This window comes from Arachis stenosperma, chromosome 8 (assembly GCF_014773155.1).
Source record: "Arachis stenosperma cultivar V10309 chromosome 8, arast.V10309.gnm1.PFL2, whole genome shotgun sequence".
Taxonomy (NCBI): domain Eukaryota; kingdom Viridiplantae; phylum Streptophyta; class Magnoliopsida; order Fabales; family Fabaceae; genus Arachis; species Arachis stenosperma.
In genome coordinates this window covers 30,255,153-30,279,116 of record NC_080384.1, presented here as the reverse complement: position 1 = coordinate 30,279,116, position 23,964 = coordinate 30,255,153, and the positions used below count along the sequence as shown (strand labels likewise).

Genomic DNA, 23,964 nt, shown 5'->3' with positions numbered 1-23,964 from the left:
TACTACATTTTATCTTTACATTTATTAAATGACCAAGCTAATGACTCAGCCAAGACTCATATATACAGAAGCCGAACATGCTTTAGCTTTTAGTTGAATGGATGAAATGTCATGATCACAAGAAAATAATTTTGCCTTAATATGAAGCATTTAATTCAATATAATTAAATCTACATCACACAGTTGAACTAATTATTATAATTTTATATATTCTCATGTTCTCATATAATGAAACAATCAGTTTGCATATAAATAAAATTGTTAATGAATCCTGTTTAATTAAAAGATGCTGCCCGAAATTTTCCCGCAAGGGAAATGTATTTATTGCGTGCAACAATAAGATGCTGCCCAAAATTTATAACTGTAATTAAAATCAACATTAATTAGTCTTGACTCTTAATTCGATAAATTACGGTTGATATCAAATATCAGTTTAATTAGAGGACAATGATTTTGTTGAACAATATGAACAACGGATCCTAAAAATTAGTCTAATTAGATTATTAACATAGGTATACCCGTAAACACCCCTCTTCAGTAAATCCTAATTTTAATTATCTTAATTACCACCATCCTAATCATCTCATCTACTCCCCCTTCTTTGACCCAACGGTCAAAACCTTTCTCCTTTCCTATTTTTCAAACAGCGTTCAATAAACATTAGCCTTCCCTCACCGCCATTTGAAACGGCATTGACAACGGAGGACCTTCCCACATTAGCCGCTTCTTTTATGTAGCAACCAGGCGTCCATTCTGCCACTCGCCGAACAGAGCATCCCCCGGTACCTCCATTGTGAAGACGAGCAGCAGCAGGCGAACATCCTTGGCCCTGTCGCGTAGAACTCGCCCAGAAATCACTGGCGTTGTCCTTTAAACGCAATCTCCCTAAGTTGTAGCCGTTGCATGTTCGCGTCACTTGGAGTCATCCATGGATACAAGAAGAGAAGTCGTGGGGTGTGTTTTCCTTCCCAAATTGAAGGTCAGTAACATGATAACCGTTTATTCAAGGTTTAGATGTTCATAGGAACTTTTATGTTATGTTTGCATAGAAGGGTTTTATTGATTGCGAAAATTTGTGGGCCTGTTTGACTTCTCCAAGTGTTTGTGAACATAAGGAAGTTGAAAGGAACAATGACCCGTACATGTTTCTGAGCATCCGATTTTTCGCGTCTTGTTTTTTAATGATTTACTGTATTTGGGTTTGTGTTGCCTCCGGGTATTAGTAAGTCGGCAATTCGTGTGAAGCACGTGTCATGAATATGTTGCTTTGTGAGTTGTTTAAGGAATCTAAGTCGGATGGTCATTTTTATTCATGAAGCAGATGGTTGAATTTGCAAGTTAATTGGTCCTTTTGATTTAATTAATACTTGGGCCGCAAAAAATTATACTAGATGAATGTTTAAAGTTGGGCGTTGTGACATGATATAAAGCATTTACGAAGCAATTTCTATTGATACAAATATCTAAAGCCTATAAAGCTGATTATATTATGACTTGTGTTGGGGACTTTCGTAATCAGAAGTTTAATTTTGACTGCCACGCTTCCAGGACCTTATGTTACTTGTTTTTTTGTTATTTGCCTGTGTTCTCATAATGTGCACCACTGGTGTTCTGCCGGTGATATTCATATTTTTTTTTTTTGAAATTACAGCAAAGATAGTAAAATCACATGGTTAATGGATGGCTGGACTAAAGCGAACGGTATAAAATTTGATGGAGTTTGGACTTGATATTTTAAAAGTCTTTTCTTTGTATGTTTCTGGTTCATGTGATTGAGTTTTAAATTCAAAGAATTAGGGGTGTTCAATTTTGTAAGAAACAATTGATTAAAAAAAGAGGTGGTTTTTAGTGGTGGCTTAACTAGATATAAGTTAAATTGGTTGTCAATGCTATACTTGCATAATGTTTGACGTCTACATATTTATGAATTTTTTTGTTTTTGATCATGGATGTTGTAAAGACTCATGCTAAAATTTTTAAAATAATTCATAGTTATATAGAATATGAATAGTTCTTCTGACAGAGCAGATCGAAATAAATAATGCGTTGCTTTGACTTTGCAAGTTAATTGATCATTTTGATTTTATTAATACTTGCAGCGAAAAAAATTATAATAGATGAATGTTTAAAGTTTAGACTTGTGACATGATATAAAGCATTTAGGAAGCAATTTCTATTGTTACTAATATCTGGAGTCAATCAAGCTGATTATATTATGACTTATGTTGGTGACGTTCGTAATCAGGAGTTCAATTTTGATTGCTACGCTTCCAAAGACCTTGTTTTACTTGATTTTTTGTTATGTACTCATATTGCGCACGACTGTGGGTGTTCTGCGGTTAATTTTCGTTTTTTTTTTAAATTACAGTAAAGATAGTAATATCATATGATTCATGGATGCTTAGATTAAAGCGAACAGTATGAAATTTGATGGAGTTTGGGCTTCATATCTTAGAATTCTTTTCTTTATATGTTTCTGGTTCATATGATTGACTTTTAATTTCTATGAATTACGGATATTTAATTTTGTAAGAAACGATGGATGCAAAAAAGAGATAGCTTTTAGTGGTGGCTTAACTAGATATGAGTTAAATTGGTTGTAAATACTATAGTTGCATAATGTTTGATGTCTACATATTTATGACTTTATTATTTTCGATCATGGATGTTGTAAAAATTCGTGTTAAAATTTTAAGAATAATACATAGTTATATAGAAATAATATTTTTTATGCGTGTGAAATTTTCTTTTCTAAATAATGCGAGCGGACTATTGATGAACCTGTGAGGAAGAACCGGAATCAGAGAAAGCAATAAATGTACCTAAAGTCCGTTTGGGAAGTAGCAGAACCTACTTTTTTTTTACTTTTAAATTATGAAAAGTCACAATAAAAAACTAAAAAAAGCAACAAAATATACATTGACACACATTTCATATTCATTTTTTATTTTCACCTACCATATCATGCACAATAAAACAACAAGTACTAACTATATAATAATTTCTTTTGCATTGCCATCAAGATTATTATGAATTAGAATTTTAATATCCATTCTCTTGTGTAAAAAAATTATATTTTTTCAGTTATTTATCTAAATACTACAACTTTAAAATAAATACTTTTATAACTAAAAATCAACACAAAATAACTTATTTATAAGTTGCTATTAATAAAAGTCCTTCTACTTTAAGCTCTTTTTCAAAAGAGCTTATTTAAGTTGTTAACCCAAATTGGACCTTAGTTTTAAGACCACAAATACCTTTTTCACATTGTTTACGTATTTTCGTGGTAGAATTTTGTTACAACAGAAAGGATAAATTTTTATGGTGAATAACATTTTTATTTCTCTAACTACATTGATTCTGTTTCAAGATATTAGCGAAGCGTAAAAGTTATTAGTTAAGAATAACCATATGGTACCAACAAAAATAACCATCTGCTATCATATGGAATCGATCATCCAGCCTCTACTATTTGTTACTATTTACACACTACACTAAGGCTCTTCTAAATAACCATTTAGGTGATAATAGAGATAACCATCTGTTAGCTTATAGAATCGAACATCCAACCTTTATTACTTATAACTGACCACATACTCTACACCAAGACTTACAAATAACCATTTGGGTACCAGTAAAGATAACCATGCGCTACCCTATTGAATCGAATATCCATATTAAAATACTTGCAACTGATCACACACAGTACACCCAGATTATTCGAAATAACCATCTGGGTAACAAAAGAAATAACCATTCACTTTTCTATTGAATCAAACATCCAGTTTATAATACTTTTAACGAATCACACATACTACACCTAAACTATTCAAAATAACCATATAGGTAACAATAGAAATAAACATCCGCTATCCTATTAAATCGAATATCCAGTTTAACATAATTGCAACTAATTATACACACCACACCAAAGCTATTACAAAATAACCATTTGGGTACCAAATAACCATCCGTTACGCTATTGAATAGAAACCGACTTTCTTTGCATATGTTGCATAAAAATCCTAAGCCAGCTTCAAATGCTCAAACCGTATCCCAACTCTTGGTATTTCGTCTTCGACAAGACAACTATGATCTGATAACTGCGTATCAGTTCAAAACATACATCATTCAATGAACATGAGGATTAATGGTCGATTCAAATATGCAGTTCACGAAAAAACAGCAATATACTAGAGACCAAACCTCATCAACAAGATCCGTGTCATCACTTCCAGTAATGTCCGTACATTCTATGACCTACAATCAAACATACACAAAATAATTAGATATCGTACTATTAAACAAGTTTCAACTAAAAAGATTTTATTAATACTTTTTTCAAAAATATCATTAAAAATTTATTACTATACATAACTTAAAAGAAATAATAACAATGAAAAGTGTACTCATAAAAAATCTCACCTAATTAGTTAGGCTTATATTAAGTATTTATATAGAGCATGCATGGATCTGCTACATCTGAATCACACCTACACAATCTAAAACCAAGTTCATTTCTATGCTTTGAAAAGTCAAAAACTTCATTATTTTTTCTTGGATGTGAACGATACATTCCCATTCTCCATTTTTGTTTCTTCAATTCCTTCCTTGTCAATCCTCTCTTATTTCTTCTTCTCCTTATTTGTTTATTAATTAATTTATTTTTCTTATAGTAGTAATCAGTATTGTATGTATTATGGACTTACTAATTAAAATTTTGGGACCTTTGAATACTATATTGTATCTTATGCACAACTGTACATATATTTTCTAGCAATATTATATAGCGTGAAAAAATAAAAAAAATATAAAAACAAAAAAATACATTTAGTGAGCATCCAAAATGAACAACATCTCTATTTAGAGCATATATTTTCACCTGTAAAATGAGTTGTGACCAAATTTATTTGTTCATGCATGGTATGGAAGCATAAGAATGAGAATTTAAAATAATCTAATGGCAACTATGTGGAATGTTTAAAACATAACTGAATTGGTAGTTTCATTCAATTCACTTAACTAAACATGATATGCATTTCTTAAATTACACTAATCAAATGACTAAATTTAAAATTTTAAACCAATTTGGTGTTTAAACAAAACTAATAATCAAGTGCCATGTCAAAACTCAATCTAAACATCATTAAAAATAGCATAACATTACACAATTTTGAATTATAATGCCTAAAGATAACAAAATTTAAGACAAATGCTGGCCAAACATAAGAATTAAACAAAAAGTTTCACTCAGGTATTTCATCGAGCATATGGTGTGCACAATATGTAAACAGGGATTTTAAACTCAATTTAAGCAGCAATCAATCTAGAAAAATCAGTCATCAAACATTTTGCAATCCAAAAAGTATCAATCCATTAATCTAAGCCTAATATAAACACTAAAAACAGAATTAAAAATTAGTTAAAATAAATAAACGAAATAACACGAGTAGGAGGAAGCATGGAACCTGCGTTGGTGAAAGAGGAAAAATGGAAAGAGAGGGGTAGTAGAGGCGGTGTTGTAGCAGCACAGAACTCAGCTACTGTTGGGTTGCACTGGGATTTCTTGCGCGGAATTGAACTTTGCACAGAGATCAGGAATAACGTACATGAGATTGAGGAGAAATGGAGAAAGAGGGAAGACAAAGAGAAGAGAGCGAAGAGAGAGCGGATAAGTGACGGTGGTCGCCGGTGGTGATGGCAGTGATGTCAGACGGAAGGTTGGGGCTGGGTTGAGAATGCAGAAGAGAAAATGGTCCACCAAGAGAAGAAAGAGATAAGGTGTAAAAGGATAGAAAACGTGTAACACTGTTTCCTACTAAAAAATCTTATATTTTAAATTTTGAAAAATAATTATTATTATAATTAAATTAATTACATCATTAATTAAATTTATGAGTAATTTTTATTTATAACTCTATTGTATATATTGTTCACTAGGATTATTGTTCACCTATACTTTTTCATAAATATATATATAGGAGCATTTCGTGGGGCAGTTATTGACAGAACCAAATTACATAAAATTTAGTAGGCGGTTTCATATACCGTTAGTTACTGCAGCTATTTATTATTTCAAGTAGCTATGGCAGATTTCACAAGTAATAGTTTTAAGGAGTATTTCAAGGGAAAGACCATTTTAGTTACTGGTGCAACTGGATTCTTAACCAAAGGTTATTACCGCTGCATCTATATCCATTAATTAACGTTTTCATGGCGGTTTTTTAAACTTTTAATTTTGTTTACAGTCTTTGTGGAGAAGATTCTGAGGGTTCAACCCAACATAAAAAGGTTGTACCTTGTTGTCAGATCAGAGCATCAAATCCACATGTAGCTCTCCAACATTTGCACACTGAGGTTGCCATTTTCTGTTAAATTTATTTGTTTCATGATCAATTGCATTAGTTAACTATACAAGCATATCAAAAATGATTGATAACTAAAGAAAATAAATTAAAAACAGTAATATTAAATAAGACAAATTCTAGCTATTGAAGTTAACATTAACTTTCTAACTTTTTTTACTAAAAATACAGGCTCCTTAATATTTTCAATATATATTCTAACTTATTTTATATTAGATTATATCTTTAACTATATGCATCTATTATAGGAATAAAATTAGACAAATTTTATATATATATATAGGTTTTTGGGAAAGAATTGTTTAAAATGCAAAGAGAAAAGTGGGGGGAGGGAGGGAAATTCAGCTCTTTTTTGTCCGAGAAAGTGATGGCAGTTGCAGGTGATGTTTCTCTTCACAATTTTGGAATCAAAGATCAAATCCTCGTTAAAGAGATGTTGGAAGAGATTGAAATCATAGTGCACTCTGCCGCAACTATTAGATTTGATGAAAGGTAGAGGTAATAAGCTAAGCAATAATAATTAACTAGATTTACAACCGTGTAAGGCTCAAAAAACTAATAAACTTTTTTACATCATCGTAAGAGATAAGTAAAAATAATAGATAAATTTTTATTTCATAATTAGTTATAAAATAATTTATATCATTCTTGAAATAAAGAATTATATCAAAATAAATTCTATGATAATTATTAGTATCGTTTTATTTGAATATTTTGTAATTAAAAATTTGTTATTATTATTATTATTATTACAATTTTAATATAGAGATGTTAATTACATTAGCCATTGAATTATTGTAATTAAAATACACAATGATATGTAGTAAATATAATTAATTAAGAGTATTGATTAAAGGAATATATTTTTTATTGTAAAAAAAACATAATCATAAATTTTTTTTAATAATTATCACCTATTTAAAATAGTTAACATGATAAAAAAAAATAATTATATAATATTAGCTCATTTCTTGATAAATAACTTAGTATTAATTTTTATATAATAAAAATAGATAAGCCGTTGTATTTATTTCGTTGCTTATTGTTATCTTGTTTAATCTGTGCAGATATGATATTGCAATGGGTTCCAAATTACCAATACAATGGGAGCTTATAACGCTATAAACTTTGCTAAAATGTGTTCTAGAATACAAGTTTTTCTTCACGTATCTACGGGTTTGTATATCTCAAATTTATCAATATGTGTAATAACATACACGATATGATCTCTACTAGCTAGTTGAAATCCTACAACACATAACAAAAATGTTATTTTCAACAAAAAAAATTAGAACTTGGGGAGAAAAAATAATTAAAAAACCCGAAATTTAATTTCATGTTTCTAATTTACATGTAAATATATATGAGATTAGTGCATAAGGGGAAAAAAGAAAAAGGCTAAAAACAATAATTGTTTAGTATATTTAAATAATGACTCGACTTTTATGAGAAAATAAAAATTCTTTTATATTCTTTTAGTTTCTATAGTATGAAAGTGTTCCTTTAAAAATATAAATTTGTGAGTATGTTTGCTAATGTAACGAGATACATAATGAAATATAAAAGTATAATTTTTTTTTTAGTTTGTATCATATATTTATTAGTAAAATCTAAAAACAAGATTATTTTTATGTTGTTTTATTTGTAAAGCTAACTCTATGATGGTTGTCGGACGTAGTCACTATATGTAGTGGCGGAACTTAAAAAAAATTTTTGGAGGGGCAGAAATTTTAATAAAAAATTATATAATAGTATTTATATTAAAATAAAATTTATAAATATAATTATTTTATTTTTAAATTTATTATTAATATCTAGGATTATATATGGTTAAGATTAATAAAAAATAATTCTGATTTTGATTAATAAATTTTTTTGTTTAGATTAATAAGCCAATTTTATTTTAAATAAAAAATTAATTATAAAAAATCAGTTTTTACATGAAAAAAATTAATTTCTGCATATAAAAATTTATTTTTATTTAAAAAATTAATTTTTTATCTAAAAATTGATTTTTCTTTTAAAAAAATTGATTTTTTTATTTAAATTATATACAATTAATTTTACTTTTGGTAATATTTATTTCTCAAAAATTTTAAGATTAATTATTTTTATTATTATTTTTATTACAAATTAAATAATATAATACAACAAAATAAAATCTTAAATTTTTAATAAAATAAAAATATCAAAATTTATTAATGTAAACAGTTTTATACTATAATGACATTAAATGTGTAAAGTTGATTTAAAAATAAAATAATAATTTTTTATTAATAACTAATATTACTATTAGTTATATTATAATTGTTCATACCCTGGCCCAATAATAAAGGTCCAAGTCCAAAAGAAAGGCTTAGTCCAGAAGATTGAGCCTTACTACGCACCGACCTGGTGTCAAGAAGTCGGTGCTAACTACGATTTGTCTTAAAGAAGTCGGGCACGAGATTAGCTGGCAGATAAACACTCATTCAAATGAGTAACCGCCCCTAAAATCTCTCTAACCGCTTCATCAAGCCATATCTTAACCTCCCTAAGATAGTGGGACGGTTAACACCCAAAAGATATGGCACTACTCCAACGGTGGTTATTGGCTCACCACTATAAATACACTGACACCCCTCAGGTATCTCTAAGCCCAATACTCTCTAGACCTGCTAACACCCTTGCTAACTTAGGCATCGGAGTGTCTTTGCAGGTACCACCCCCCATTCACTCACGTACACAAGTCGGAAGGAGGTTCCAGAGCGCGAACCTACTCGGAAGCCACCCTCCGCAGACGATTGGGCCAACCAACGCCATCCATTCTATTAATCTCCGGTTACCCACCGTAACATTGGCGCCGTTGCCGGGGACCCGAGAGATCATCCATCGATGGCGGACAGATCCCACGAAGAAGGCCATGTGGAGACGGATTCTGAGCAAGAGAATCTGGACACAGGCAATAACGATGCGGACTTTACCCTCCACCAGGAAATTGATAATCAGCACAGAGAAGGCACCTCCGGAGTAAAAAACCCGAAGGTAAACTCTTCAGAAGGGCGCGAGTCAGAAAAAGAAGGACCCTCCCATGTGACTGAACTCATGGGATTAGTCCACAGCCGCCTGGAACAGTTGGAACAAGAACGGGAGCGACAAAAGGAAACTGAAAAGAGCCTAAAAGAGGAGATGGAACGACGAAAAGAGTTAGAAAGAAAACTCTTAAAGTTGGAATCCTCCCTCAAAAGTCACAACTCCCGTGACGAACAAGAAGAGCCGCCCTTAGGTGGGGAGGATCCTTTCAGCGAGGACATAATGAGGGCAAAAGTTCCAAGGAACTTCAAAAGCCCTGATATGGACCTCTACGACGGAACCACGGATCCAAAGCATCATCTGAGCAACTTCAAAAGTCGGATGTACCTAGCCGATGCTTCCGACGCTACGCGATGCAAAGCCTTCCCGACCACTCTATCAAAAGCAGCGATGAAGTGGTTCGATAGCCTCCCCCCGAGGTCGGTTACTAGCTTTGAAGACCTCTCAAGGAAGTTTTTGATGAGGTTCTCGATCCAGAAGGACAAAGTGAAACATGCACCGAGCCTCCTGGGAATAAAACAGGAGATCGGAGAATCTTTACGAGCCTATATGGAAAGGTTCAACAAAGCATGTTTGGAGATTCAAGACCTGCCTACCGAGGCAGTAATAATGGGGTTAGTCAATGGGCTTAGAGAAGGTCCCTTCTCGCAGTCCATATCCAAAAGACACCCCACCTCCTTGAGTGATGTACAGGAAAGAGCTGAAAAGTACATCAACATGGAGGAAAACGCCAAGTTAAGAGACCTGAGTTGGTGACCTGGGTCCCCTCCCTCAACAAAAGAGAGGGAAAGGGAAACCAAGAAAAAGGAAGAACTCGGTCTCGAAAGGCCAAGAAAATATCACTCTTATACTCCTCTGAAAGTTTCTATAGTGGACGTATACAAAGAGATTTGTAACACAGAGAGATTGCCACCCCCTAGACCCATTAAAAATAAAAAAGGGAGGAGCCGCAGCGATTACTGCGAGTACCATAAAATATATGGTCACTCCACAAACGACTGCTACGACCTTAAAAATGTGATAGAAAAGCTGGCTAGAGAAGGTCGGCTTGATAGATATCTCATAGAAAGGTCATGGAAAGAGAAAGCGAGATGATATGGATAGAAGAGACCCACCACCACAGACTCCAGAGAGACATATCCATATGATCTCAGGAGGGTTCGCGGGAGAGGGACTTACCAAATCCTCTCGCAAAAGACATCTCAAAAGAGTCTACCAGGTCGGGAAAGAGTCACCCGATCTCCCTACCATTTCATTCACAAAAGAAGATGGGCAAGGAATAATCCCTGGACACGATGATCCAGTAGTAATAACTATGATCCTAGCAAATGCCCATCTCCACAGAACCCTAGTAGACCAAGGAAGCTCGGCGGACATTCTTTTCAAGCCCGCTTTCGACAAGCTAGGGTTAGATGAGAAAGAATTAAGAGCCTACCCCGACACCCTATATGGATTAGGGGACACGCCAATAAAACCACTAGGATTTTTGCCCCTTCACACCACCTTTGGAAAAGGGGAAAAATCAAAGACTCTGAGTATAGACTTCATAGTCATTGATGTGGGGTCAGCATATAATGCTTTAATCGGCAGAGCTACCCTTAATCGGCTCGGAGCAGTGGTATCCACTCCCCACCTCTGCATGAAATTCCCGACCTCAGCGGGAATAGCAACGGTAAGGGGAGACCAAAAATTGGCGAGGAAATGCTACAATGAAAGCCTAAATCTGAGAGGAAGGGGCAGAGAAGTTCACACAATAGAGCTCGGTGGCGCAAGGGCCAGAGAAGAACTGCGACCACAACCGGGAGGAAAAACCGAGGAGATACAGGTCGGTAAAGAGGAAGGAAAAAATACTCATATAGGAGCCAACCTAGGAGAAACTCTAAAACAAGGATTGGCTAAGCTCCTAAGAGATAATTCCGACCTCTTTGCCTGGAAGGCCTCTGATATGCCTGGGATTGACCCCGAGCTCATGTCCCACAAGCTCTCGGTTTATCCGGGGTCCCGACCTGTACAGCAAAAAAGACGCAAGCTCGGTCCAGAACGAGCCCTAATAGTAGAAGAGCAAGTGCAGGCGCTCCTGGAAGCTAGCTTCATCAGAGAAGTCAAGTACCCAACATGGCTAGCCAACGTAGTGCTAGTCAAAAAACAGAATGGCAAATGGAGAATGTGTGTCGACTATACCGACTTAAATAAGGCATGTCCCAAGGACCCTTATCCCCTGCCAAGTATTGATACCCTAGTGGACTCCAGCTCGGGGTACCAATACTTATCATTTATGGACGCTTACTCGGGATATAATCAAATCCCGATGTATGAGCCAGACCAGGAGAAAACATCATTCATCACACCTAGAGCTAACTTCTGCTACGTGGTCATGCCATTCGGATTGAAGAATGCAAGAGCCACATACCAAAGGTTGATGAATAAAGTGTTTTCCCCTCACCTGGGGACCCTAATGGAAGTATACGTCGACGACATGCTAGTAAAAACCAAGAAAGAAGTCGACCTCTTGTCAGACCTCTCGCAAGTCTTTGACACCATAAGGCTGCATGGGATGAGACTAAATCCCGCAAAGTGCGCCTTCACGGTAGAGGCAGGAAAGTTTCTAGGATTTATGCTAACACAAAGAGGGATCGAAGCCAATCCCGATAAGTGTAGAGCCATCCTAGAGATGAAAAGCCCGACTTGTTTGAGAGAAGTCTAGCAACTGAATGGCCGACTTGCAGCCCTTTTCAGATTTTTGGCAGGATCGGCACTAAAATCCCTTCCACTATTCTCCTTATTAAGAAAGGGATGCCAGTTCGAATGGACTCCTGAATGCGAGGAGGCGTTCCAGGAGTTCAAAAAGTTTCTAAGCCAACCTCCTATTCTGACCCGACCAGTAGCTGGAAAAGACCTCGTCCTGTACTTATCCGTAGCAGACAAGGCTGTCTCATCAGCCCTGATAAGAGAAGATGAGGTCGGACAACATCCAGTCTATTTCATCAGTAAGGTTCTACAAGGCCCTGAGCTAAGGTACCACAAACTAGAAAAGTTTGCCTACTCTTTAGTAATAGCCTCACGAAGGCTACGACCTTACTTCCAGGCTCACACAATAAGAGTCCGTACGAACCAACCCATGAAGCAAATCATCCAAAAGACGGATGTTGCAGGGAGAATGGTCCAATGGGCAATAGAGCTCTCCGAATTCGACTTAAGATATGAAACTCGGACGACGATCAAAGCCCAATGCCTCGCCGACTTCGTTGCAGAATACGCAGGGGATCAGGAGGAAAAACCAACTACATGGGAACTCTATGTAGACGGATCCTCCAACAAAACAGGAAGTGGCGCAGGCATAATATTTGTAGATGAAAGAGGAACCCAGATAGAGGTTTCTCTAAAATTTGAATTCCCAGCTTCAAATAATCAGGCAGAATATGAAGCCTTGATTGCTGGGCTAAAACTAGCAGAAAAAGTCGGTGCTACAAAGGTGATGATATACAGCGACTCGCAAGTGGTGACCTCCCAGATAAGTGGAGAGTATCAGGCAAAGGACCCAAATATGAAGAGGTACTTGGAGAAAACTTTGGAGCACCTCGGGCGCTTTGCAGAAACTGAGGTCAAACATATAACTCGGGATTTAAACAACAGAGCGGACGCCCTATCCAAGTTAGCAAGTACCAAACCAGGAGGGAACAACAGAAGCCTGATCCAAGAAACCCTCCAGGAACCCTCAGTAATAAAAATAAAAGACAAACAAGAAGTACTTGAGGTAGTCGGTTTAAACCTCGGATGGATGAACCCCTTAGTCGAATACATGAAATTCGACATCCTCCCTAAAGAGGAGAAAGAAGCTAAAAAGATCCGAAGGGAAGCACAACACTACACCTTGGTGAGAAATATTCTCTAAAGAAGGGGGATATCAACACCATTGTTAAAGTGTGTACCGACCTCAAAAACCGCCGAGGTACTGGAGGAAGTACATAGTGGGATCAGCGGAAATCATCTCGGAGCCAGGTCGCTAGCCAGGAAAGTTATCCGAGCTGGATTCTATTGGCCGACCTTGCAGAAAGATGCCACAGAATTTGTGAGAAAGTGCCAACCATGTCAGATGCATGCAAATTTCCACGTGGCTCCCCCAGAAGAGCTCATTAGTTTAACTTCTCCATGGCCTTTTGCAAAATGGGGAATGGATTTGTTAGGTCCTTTTCCCCAAGCGCCAGGACAAGTCAAATACCTGATCGTGGGGATAGATTACTTCACAAAGTGGATAGAAGCAGAACCATTGGCCACCATCACCGCTCAAAGAAGTCGGAAGTTCCTCTACAAAAATATCATCACAAGATATGGGATACCTTATTCCATTACTACAGATAATGGGACCTAATTCACCGACGCTACCTTTAGAAGCCTAGTAGCCAGTATGAAAATCAAACATCAGTTCACCTCGGTGGAGCACCCACAAGCCAATGGGCAAGCCGAGGCAGCCAACAAAGTCATACTGGCAGGGCTAAAGAAGAGATTGCAGGAAGCAAAAGGAACTTGGGCTGAAGAGCTCCCTCAAGTGCTATGGGCTTACAGGACAACCTCCCAATCCGCCACGAGAGAAACACCTTTCCGACTAGTTTATGGCGTAGAAGCCATGATACCAATAGAAATCAACGAGCAAAGCCCAAGGGTAACTCTCCATGACGAGGTCGGGAACATACGGGGACACAAAGAAGAGCTCGACTTGCTCCCCGAAGTCCGAGAAGATGCCCAGATAAGAGAAGCAGCATTAAAACAAAGGGTGACTACAAGGTACAACAAAAAAGTCATTCGAAGAACATTTGCCCCGGATGACTTGGTCTTAATCAGAAACGACATTGGAGTCAACAAATCAGGAGAAGGAAAGCTCGCCGCAAATTGGAAGTGACCATACAAAGTCAATGAAGTTTTAGGAAAAGGTTATTATAAAGTAACCAACCTGAACGGCACCGAGTTCCCAAGGTCGTGGCATGCTTATAACATGAAAAGGTACTACAGTTAAAAAGCGAACTCTACTCCCTGATGTACTCTTTTCCCAACTTCATGATTTTTTCCCAAAATTAAAGGGTTTTTTCTGGAGAAGGGTTTTTAACGAGGCATCATAGTAGAGGCTAAGGGAAAATAGGCTATTAAAACCCTTAGTAGCAAGAAGGTACCTCCCCAATTAATAAAGATCTTTTTTCATCTACAATATCTCTTGTAAATTCCTTTCTATTTTTCTAAGTCTTTTCTACGAAACGCGCCGACTTAAGCTCGACAAAACGTGAAAATCCCATGAACCGACCTAGATGGTCGTCAGGATAAAACGACGAGGTACAAGTCGATGTAAAGAGGTTATATGAGTTGATCGTAAAAAACTCGGGAACAATCCGACTCATAAGTCGAAACGAAAACCCGAGTAGAACAGCTCGGAAATACTTCGACCCGTAAATCGGAGTGAAGGGCCGAGTAGAAGAAAAACGCATCGCAAAAATAACCTAAGTCATAAAAACTCACTAAAGCAAAGTTGAGTATAAGGGATAATAAAAAGAGATTGAAAAACCTAGGAAAAAGTTTAAAGGCTGCCCCAAAAGTCCTTAAACAAAAGGCTCAGAAAAACAAACAAGCCAAAGGTTTTCAGAAAAGATCAAGGGGACTTCGAAAAATCAAAATCAGAAAAGCATACACGCATAAAGGTAACTTAAACCCTTATCCAAAAAAGGGCATTTATTTTGCTAAGTTAACCCTTGTTAAAAAAGGGTACTTATAAAATATTTTTGTTTACGGCCTTAAAAGGCCAAAGAAAATTGTTCAACCAACACCACCAACCAAAAATAAATAAAAGAGTTTAAAAACGGGGGCCCACAGGCCGGACCCCCAAATAACCACAAATTATTTTTTAGGAAGAAGAGTAGACGGATCACCACCACCGGAGTCAGGAGGAGCGCCACCAGAGGCATCCATGGGAGATGAAGAGATAGGAGGATCTACTGAAGAACTCGGAGCGTCTTTAGAACGAGGAGGGGACTCAATAATCCTCTGCCCCCGAGTCTTCAACTCTGACTCGGAAACAATTACGGGGGCAGGAGGATCCACAATGGCACCGCCAGCCCTGGCCCGGGACTTTGCCTTAGCCTCCTGAACTCTCTGGTAAGATTCCTGAGCATTCTTCTTTGCCATGTCTGCAAAAGAAATAATTAGCAAAAATAACAAGTCGGCAAAACTCAAGTCGACAGATACAAATTGAAAATAAGAAATGCATATACTACCTAGTTGCGACCGAACAAAGGTCGGCGACCCCTGGAGGAATTTTCTAGTGTCCAAGTATGGGGCCCTCCCCCACACTTCTCGGAAAAATCCCACAATGGCCGCATCCACCTCATCCAGGTCATCCAGACCGTACTTCTCACAAGGGGAGGCCTCCAACCAATAGAGGGGAAAGCGAGGGGAAGAATTCTCATCCAGGAAAAAGGGGTGGTGACCCTCTACGGCTTGCACTTTGAAAAAATAATTTTTGAAGTCATGAAAAGATTCGTCAAAGAGGGTGAAAATTCTCCGACCTTGTATGGCTCGAAAAGACACCCATTGCTGCTTGTTGTTTAGCCCACTAAAGGGCTTAGTCATGTGAAAAAGAAAGAAGAAAATCCTCAAAGAGGTCGGAAAGTCCAAAGCGTGACTAATAAATTGATAAATTTTCAGAAAATCCCAAGAATTGGGGTGAAGTTGGGTAGGGGTAACTCGACAGTGGTGCAAAACAGATATTTCGAAATCCGAAAAAGGAAGAAAAACACCCAAACGGGTGATCATACATTCATACATAAAGAAAAAATGAGGGGCCGCCTCATTGGTCCTCCCAAAACAAACCCGGTCTTCCGGACCCGGGATTACCAAGTCATATTTTGGCTCGTCCTCCTCCGAAGTACAAATCCTGTGGTGGGTACGAAGATGAGTAATAAACTCAGCGTCGACCAAGGGTTCCTCCCCTAGGACCGTGACATCAACCCACTGAGAAAGAGCATCTACGGAAGCCATTTCTTTTTTTATAAAAGGTGACAAAAACCTACAAAAGAAAAAAGAAAAGGAAAAATCAAAAAACACGGTCTCTAAAGAGAGGAGATACGGAGCCAAAATTTACAAACCAACCTATCTACCCACAAAATAAAAGCATGCAAACACAAAGCATGTCATGAAAGAAGAAAAGCTAACATTTATCCAAAAGTGAAGGTTGGAAGAAGCAGAAGTTTCCAAACGCAAGAATGCAGCACGAACGAAGAAAGAAAAAATTTGAAAGATTGCAGAAATGGAAAAATGAAAGAGAGGGAAAGTATTTATAAACATGCTAAGGGGCATAATGGTAAAAACGGAGCAGTCATTAATGAGAGTGCACCGTTACCAAAGCCATCAATCCCTAAATGCATCCCTAACGGACACGACGCTTGAATAGACGTAACTGTCAGAAACAAAAGGTCGCGAAAATCACATCGGTTTAAAAACCCGTGTTTCCTCCAAGAAAGTAGGCTACGAACCCGAGTTAAATACTTGAACCCAAGCCCTAAAGAAATCTTGGGCTCAAGTAGGGGCACTGTTCATACCCTGACCCAATAATAAAGGCCCAGGTCCAAAAGAAAGGCTTAGTCCAGAAGATTGAGCCTTACTACGCACCGACCTGGTGTCAAGAAGTCGGTGCTAACTACGATTTGTCTTAAAGAAGTCTGGCACGAGATTAGCTGGCAGATAAACACTCATTCAAATGAGTAACCGCCCCTAAAATCTCTCTAACCGCTTCATCAAGCCATATCTTAACCTCCCTAAGATAGTGGGACGGTTAACACCCAAAAGATATGGCACTACTCCAACGGTGGTTATTGGCTCACCACTATAAATACACTAACACCCCTCAGGTATCTCTAAGCCCAATACTCTCTAGACCTGCTAACACCCTTGCTAACTTAGGCATCGGAGTGTCTTTGCAGGTACCACCCCCCATTCACTCACGTACACAAGTCGGAAGGAGGTTCCAGCGCGCGAACCTACTCGGAAGCCACCCTCCGCAGACGATTAGGCCAACCAACGACATCCATTCTATTAATCTCCGGTTACCCACCGTAACAATAATTTTTATTATTTTAAAAATAAAATAATGCATGAAACTATATGAGTAGCTAAATATAATTTAGTGTTAATTCTATAATGATATTTAATTTGTAACATTGATTTAAAGATATGTCACTTGTTGTTGATTTAAATATATGCTATTTGTTATGTCAAATAGAATAGGATAAAAAGTTTGAAAGAATGATAAAGATGGACATAAAATTCAAATACATAAATTGAAAGTATATCAATTTAATCAAACAAACTAATTTTATTTTCTTTAGAGTAGAATTACTAATATTTTTACAAAATTTTTGGGAGGCCATGCCCCCTTTGTCCTAACAAAGCTCCGCCAAGACGCTATGATTATGGTAGTTATGAAATTCTAATAATACTTAAAAAAGATAAAACTAAATGTTTTTAAGTGTGCTAGTTCTAATGATACGGAATTTTCGAATTCAATACAAAATGACTTTGCACAGAATCTTAATTTTACAACTATTTTTATTCAAGACTAAAAAAATCTATTTGACAAATTTGTAATTGTCGATCGATTCAGCTTATGTTTGTGGGAATAAGACAAAAGGATTAATAACTGAGGAACCATTCGGTATGGGTCAAACATTAAAACCCTCTTTAGAATTGGACATCAGCTTAGAAAAGCAGTTGATTGAGGAAAAATTGAGTGAACTCCAAACACGAAATGCAAATGAAGAAACAATCACCTCAATGATGAAAGAACTTGGAACAATAAGGTAAATTATATATATATAAGTCTGATAATCCAAATCATTTTAACTTTAAAATTACGTCAATATTTTATTTTAATTTTTATTATAAATATGTCCTAAATAATTTTATGTAAATCGAATTAATTTTTATTACAAATATGTCCTAAATGATTTCATGACAGTTTCATACATTTCATTTTTATTTCTTTCTACTTGAGACTTTAGAATTTATCTTTTTTTTTTATTAACAAAAATGAAAATAAATTTTTTTTAACTTAAATTTGCTTCTTCACTATGGCAGATTTTTTTTTTTTTTGAAAAATAAAATCTTGAAGTCTTTCTTTAAATTATGCTTTCAATGACAAAAATTTTTCTTTTGTTTTTTTTTAATTTTCATTCTTCATAATCTTTTTTTCACAAGCTTCTTTGTGATTTCACTTTTCTTCTGATAACTTCTATCTTCTTCTTCCTCTGATGGATGTAACCGCAAGACAAAAAAGAGGAGAGAGAAGAGAAAAACTTTTAATAGAAGCCATCAATATAAATTAAATTGAATTGAATTGAATTTAGAGTTTTAGCTAGCAAAAATGTAGTAACTGAAGCATACTTTTAATGAAATTAAATTCAATTGAATTTTTATATATTTTCAGTAACCAAGAATGATAACTTTGCAAAGTGAAACCCTTTAATTTTGTGATCAGGTATGATTTCTTGAAGGTTTTGGGCAACTTTTGATTTTCTTCCTTTTAATTCATGAAGTTTGTTTCATGGGCTTGTGATTGGACTTATCTTTTCTTTCTCAAAATTCAGCAACTAAGTTTTGGATCAAATATTTTGATAGAATTTGACCAAAGAAATTGTTGACTTGGGCCTTAGACATTTATTTTTTGGGCCAATTGATTTCAGTATCTTTTTAAAATTCAGCCACATAATTTGAAATAAATTTATTTTAAGCTAAACTTGTTTATGGTTAAATTGCGCTTGCAATGACGGACCAGGATAATAATTTTCTTTCCAACCAAATTCATCAAATAAAATAATTAATTAATAATATTTAATTATCATCTTAATTTTTTAAACTCAGCACTATTAATACAACATATATATAAATAGAAATTAGTTGATTCGATTTACATTGAAAAAGTGTAAATCGAATCTAATTGATTCGTTTTATATAGAATTATTTAGAACATATTTAAAATTAAAATTAAAATAGGACATTGATATAATTTTAAAGTTATTAATAAAATGGTTTATTATTAGTGTGTTTTATTTTTATCCCTTATAAATATGAGGTTACAAGTCCTAAAAATTTGATTTCCGTATGCAGTGATAATAATTCATAGCGTTATTTATTCCTTTATAGCCCCCGCGAGCCCTAATTTTGTGGTTGAGTTTATAAATATTTTAGGGCAAATTTGCATGGGTGGCAAAATACGTATGTATTTACAAAAGCAATGGGAGAAATGGTTGTGACGAGCATGAAGGCAAATATACCATTGATCATCACACGCCCTACTGCTATAATCGGTACTCATTCAGAACCCTTTGAGGGTTGGATTGAAGGTGTTAGGTAAATAGCTACTTAATTTAATTACTATATATTTGAGTGACTAAGCTAAATGATGATATAATTTTGTGATTACAGAACTATAGACTTTGTGTTTGTCGAGTATTTCAAAGGAGCAATAACTACTTTTGTTGGTAATAATCCACACATAATTCTGGACCTGGTGAGTATGACTCTTCAAATAAACCATTTTAACTTTGAATTTTTTGTATCCATTTGTTTAAATATCACACAAAAATAATGGTGTATGAAGGTGTGAAACTAGTTTACAATTTTTATAATTTTTTATAATTTTTATAATTTTTATAAACTCAATTATTATAGTACTATTGGTTCATTCTAAGAATAATTCTTCGAACAATTTGATCTACCATATTGGCACTTGGTTAAGAAATCCAATTAAATCTTCGGATCTTCAAGATATAATGCGTCTTTATATTACAAAAAATCCATGGCTAAAAAATTATGCAAACTCCGGCACTTTCTATGAAAAATTTACATTCAACCCTAATTATACGGAGGATCATGAATTTCCCCAACACAAGGTATTGGCTCAAATAAATTAAGTTATCATAATTTGTATTTAATGGAACTATTTTTTTTTATATGTAATTCTTAATTAACGTTGAATTTTATTCTATATTTTAACTAATATTATATTTTCTCCTTGATTGTTACGGTGTAAAGAGATCAAAATTGAAGAGGATAATTGACCTTTATCGTCCTTATTTTCCTGATCAGCTTAAACCTTGCAGAATCTAAAATTTATTATAATTCTGACATCGCATATCAATCAAAAGTGCACAACGACATTTTGCCATCAGTACATACTCTTAAGTTCCTATATAACATCAGATGTTCTTCTGGTATTTCCAACCATGAATAATTAATATTAAAAATAGGCACCCCTATAATATTACTAAGGAACATAAACCACTTCGCTAGACTATGTAATAGGATATGATTGGTGATTACAAAGCTTGGAAACACATCATTGAAGCAAGAAGCTTATCAAGGAATGGTCATATATAGAGATAAGGTCTTCATTCCCCAAATGACGACTTTTACTGCTTCTGATCATAGAATTATACCATTCAGATTTTAATGCAAATAATTTTCTATAATGATATATATTCTATGCATTATCGATCAATTAACAAAAGTTAAGGACAATCATTATCAAATATAAAATTAATATTAAAAAATTATTTTTACACATAATCAACTCTATACGTTGCACTTTTAAAAATTATTCATAAAAGAAGTCTATAGACAACATGGTAATCAGAGGTGACCAATACTTAATGTTTGCCTATATTGCTCACAGACAAGCCCATCCAAATTATATGGTAATCACCATTGAGATAGCAGTGTTCTGACGGGTAAAAAATTATCCAATGGTGATTAGTTAATCACCAACTAATGGATAGACGCAGAATAGTAAATTTAATGATGATTATTAAATTTTTTTATTTTCACAATATAATTTAACCGCCTTATTTAGATGTATCAATTTATTTTATATAATATATTAAAATATAAAGCGTTCAGTATATTTGGCGAATATTATGGTTGTGGATAAAATAAGGCGAAGCTAGTGTCCTATTTTTTAAACCATATATAGAAACAGTACACACTAAAAAAATCCACACAAATTCAGTACACAAACATTAATGAGGACTAAGAAATGACATGCAAACACCAACAATAATAATACGCTTTTTATTTTTGATATGGAGAAGAGGATTAACAGTGTGAAGAAGAGGGATGCTTTCCATACATGTAGTGTCAATAGTGTTTTAGTAGAAATTAGAGGGTTCGTTTTGAGTTTGGAAAAAAATAAAAAAAAATAAAAATCTTAATTAGAGGGTCCGTTTTGATTTAAAAAAGAAAAAAAAAAGAAAACAAAATTAATCGGATGGTCCAATTTGTAATTTTGAAAATAAAAAAATTAATGTTAAAATCAGACCGTCCGATTTTCATTTTAACAAAAAATAAAAAATACAAATCGGACCCTTTAATTTGGAGTTTATTTTTTTCTTTAAGCAAATCGGATCTTTCGATTTGTAGTTTATTTTTTTCATCAAACAAATCAGACCATCCGATTTAAATAAAACACCATATAAAAAAAACACATAATCTTCCAATAACAATGTATTGCATATATATTTAATCAATATAAAAAAAATTAGCCATAATAATACAGAGTGCACATTATTTATATATATAAAATAGAAAAATTTTAAATGTATCTGAAATATTAGTATTTTGAGGTTACTTGAAACGTTAATTTTAGATTTGAGCGTGAGGTTCAGATTTTTTTTAGGCAGTATTCGACTTGTTCCAATACCGAGGTGTCGTCGTTCAAGTTCCTCGTGAGAAAGTGAGAGGTGGTGCCAAGAGACTCCAATGCTTAAGTTAACAAGGGTTTTAGGCAGGTTGTTGATAGATTAAAATGTAAACCCTAAGAGGTGTCAGAAAATTTATAGTAGAGTGTTAACCACCTTTGTTAAAGTAATTCCACTTTCATTGGTGGATAATCGTTCCTTTTATCTTAAAAATTTGTTAGAATCTATCTTTTAGAGGAGATAGATAGAGATAGCAGGAGAGATTTGGGGAGACGATTACTCACTTGGATAAGTAAACCGGTCCTTTGTCGACGTGTCTGACCTCTTTAAAGAGATCGGGTACGGATTGGAGGCCCCTTTATGAATTGAGCCCCTTATCCTTGTTGAGTCTGTCTTTGTTTATTTAGGACAGGGTATGAACAATCAGTATTTCAATCATTTTTACTGTTAATTTTAATTATTAAAAATATATAATATATATTAATCGAAATTAATAATTAAAATTACTGACATAATAATGATATTTTAGATACATTTAAAATTTTTTTTAGAAGATATAAAGCTCAAAGAGTAAAGTATCATTTTTGTCTCCAACGTTTAAGGTGAATCATATTTGTGTCCTTAACGTTTAAATTGTTCTATTTGTGTTCTTAATGTTCAAATCATCCTATTTGTATCCCTAACGTTTATAAAAGTGATGATTCAATGTTATCCTGCCGTTAATTATACTAACAGATTAGATTATATCTTTTCATTATTCTCATTTGGATGTATTTATTCTCAATTAGGTCTCACTTAGATGTATTCAATTTTAATATTGTACCCAAAATTTGTGTTCAAGTTCAATTATGTCCTAAAAAAAAGTGAATTATGTAAATGTTGCAGGAATTAGTTTTAACTTTTAATGAGTTATTATCCAGAGTTGATCAATCGGTTCTAACCCAGACATTTGTATTCTAACTTTAAGAAGAGAATTTTAGAACTCTAACTAAAGCTCATGATGTGTAATTGATGGCAAGATAATGTTGAATCATTTTTTTAAACGTTAGGGATATAAATAAGGCGATTTAAACGTTAGGGATATAAATAGGACTTACCCCAAATGTTAGGGACAAAAACAATACTTTACTCAAGCTCAAAAAAGATTGAAAAAGACTCTTAGACTACGTTTGTTTTTAAAAATAGGACAAGACAAGACATTAAGAACAAGACATAAATAACAGAGACACAAAATTTAGTGTTCTTGTATTCTGTTTGATAATAAAGTAGAACAAAATATGAAAATATAATTTATTCTCATTTTTTCATTCAAAAAATTTAAGAAAAAAATATAATTATAAAAAATTAACAAAATAATAAAAGAATAAAAAATAAATTATATTTTTTTATTAGTGTTTCTATATTTTTTTATTAAAATAAATACAAAATATACTAATTTAATATTTCTAACATAATATCTCTTTTTATATTTTATCTACCAAATATAATTTTATATTTTAATATTTTTATTTTAATGTCTCGTTCCTAAAAACAAATAGGGCCTTAGAAACTTCAAATAAGAAAATTAAAGGTACATCATAGAAAAAAGAGTGGACGTGGCTAATTTGCTAGGATATTCATATTACTTTTCTTCCACACCCAAAAAAATTCCACAGTTTAGTATAGCATATTCTATATTTATATAAAACAAGGACTAAGTAATGACACAAAATATATCTACAAAGTAGACTTCATTTTATATAGATAAAATAAATACACAGAAAGAATTCCACAGTTTAGTATACAAACTACAA

General features: G+C 34.2%; 1 pseudogene; it reads left to right on the top strand.

Annotated features, from left to right (window-relative positions):
- Positions 1-6,088: 6,088 nt before the first annotated feature.
- LOC130945766 (probable fatty acyl-CoA reductase 5) lies at positions 6,089-20,389 on the top strand (annotated as a pseudogene).
- The last annotated feature ends 3,575 nt before the right edge of the window (positions 20,390-23,964 follow it).